Genomic DNA, 2,343 nt, shown 5'->3' with positions numbered 1-2,343 from the left:
CACTTCACCCCACCCTCCCCTACTATCCATCGAGCCTCGATCCCTTGGATCCTACTCCTAACCTTTGGCCCCGACCCGAGACATAGGACATGAGATTCAGAACCCAACTGAATGTATGAGTGTAGCCGACATCGTCACAGGAACAGGTCCAACAAAGCTTACTGACGTGTTTACAACAATTATAAATAATCTAATCCTAGTTGTAGTATAATCCTAGTCGTAATATAATCCTAATCGACTTCAGCTAGAAGTAGCAGCCTAGTCGATATAAGTAGTCTAATCCTAGTGTGATTCTAAATCTACAGCAGTTCTGTAAACACGTGTGTTGTAAACACGTCAGTAAGCTTCTTTGGACCTGTTCCAATCATCAGTTTCCTTCATCTTCAACACATTTTACTGAAGTCATACAAATCAAGATTTTGCCTCATTGAATTTTTTTATTAAGGTTTTTGACGAGGAAAATTTGAATGCATATTACTAGATATATGTATTTTTTTTGTCCATCACTCAAATTACTTTCCAAGTAATATTTTAACAAGACACATTATTTAATGAAAGTACTATAAATACGTCGTATTATGAATATATCTATTCAAATAGCAGACAACTTACAAGTAGCTTCATTACGATAATTCGCTTTATAGTGTATATAAGTAAAAGTTTTTCAAATGTTGAGAATTATTATGCGACAATTTCGTTATGACAAATTTCTTTATAATGTAGTATCAATAATTTTTTTCGAGAATTTCTAATGATCGACTAGTCATTGCCAATGCTAGAGGTTAAATAGAGTTAATTATTGATATACAAAACTTAAATACGCATAAAAATATATAATTTAAGACACTCACTGTGATATTAATACAACGAACTTAGATCAATGTTTTAAAAAAAAAGGAGAAAATTGCAACTCATCTCATTGAACTTTCATCGATTAATATCAAAATGCTAAAAAATACTAAATTCATACGAAATTATCCAGAATTCAAAACTGAGAAGTGCTAAGCATCAGGGGTAGGCGTTCAGTATTCGGTTTGGGATTATCAAATTTCGGGTTTGGTAATTCGGTAATTGGTAGTAAAAATTAGATACCAAATATCAAAATTTTAAATTTCGATTTGGTAATTCGGTAATCGATAAATTAAATTTCGATTTGGTATGGTATTTGGTAATACCGTATTGAAGTTTTAGCCGATTGTGTATTACAAAGTTAATACTATTTTTCCAATCATTTGTATTTTTTTTATGTGGAGGCAGGATATAGTAGAAGTCAATAACTAAGAAGACATCAAGAAAAACAATTTGATACAACTAAAAGACATGTATTTGGGCTGTTTATGTTCATTCTTTAACTTTCTTTCTTTGAACTTGTACTAATGAGTAATAGAAACGTTGATACATGATCTTCATTAAGTAAATAATTCGGTATTCAAGAAATACCAACTACCAAATGGAACTAATGTCTCATACCAAACTCAACCCAAATACCACAATTCTAAAATTTTACTCCCAAATACCATACCGAATACCCCATTACCGAATACCAAATTATCAAAAATTTCGGTTCGATAATTCAATTTTCGGTATTTTATGCCCAGCCCTACCAAGCACACCATGAGGTATAGATTGAGAATTAATACACACAATAAAATGAAATATCCATGTTGTATCATGGAATTAATATTGTAATAATTTCATAAATGAAGATTCATAAAATGTTTAACAAAACTCTTAAAGAAGAGGATTTGTTAATTAATTACTACTAATTAAGAGGAGGAGGCCAATGTGGACAATTACGTGAACATTCATCCATTGATTCATAACAAAATAAAGGGTCTAAACTTGTATCACAACACCACTGATACCACGCTTTATGTAATACCCTGAAACACTTGCCAAGATTAATAAGCCTCCTATCTTTGATACTCAATGTATCAATCACTCCTTCACCTAAATTTTTTTAAAAAAAAAAGAGAGATAAAAAAAATTAAAAATAAATAAAATTTAAATGATTAAAAGAGATCATTAAAAAACTATAAAGAGTAAAAATTTAAAAGACAAAAAATTAAGAAGATTCAGCATCTACTATATATCGTAATAGGAGAAATTAACCTCATATATACAATATAATATTTAGATGAAGGGGTTCATTTGAATCTCTAGAAGTTCTGCCTATGCCTAGATATGACAATAAGGCCTAGTTGGAAACATTTTTTTCTTTAATTAGCCTTACGCAACGTGAATTCAGATTAGTTAAATCCCTAATATTAATATTAGATATCGAGTAAAAAATAAAAAAAAGTATTAATTTTATTTGTTATAAAATATAAAGCAAACTCTAAT

This window comes from Solanum tuberosum, unplaced genomic scaffold (assembly GCF_000226075.1).
Source record: "Solanum tuberosum cultivar DM 1-3 516 R44 unplaced genomic scaffold, SolTub_3.0 scf00047, whole genome shotgun sequence".
NCBI classification, from domain to species: Eukaryota; Viridiplantae; Streptophyta; class Magnoliopsida; order Solanales; family Solanaceae; genus Solanum; species Solanum tuberosum.
This window is presented reverse-complemented; position numbering follows the sequence as displayed.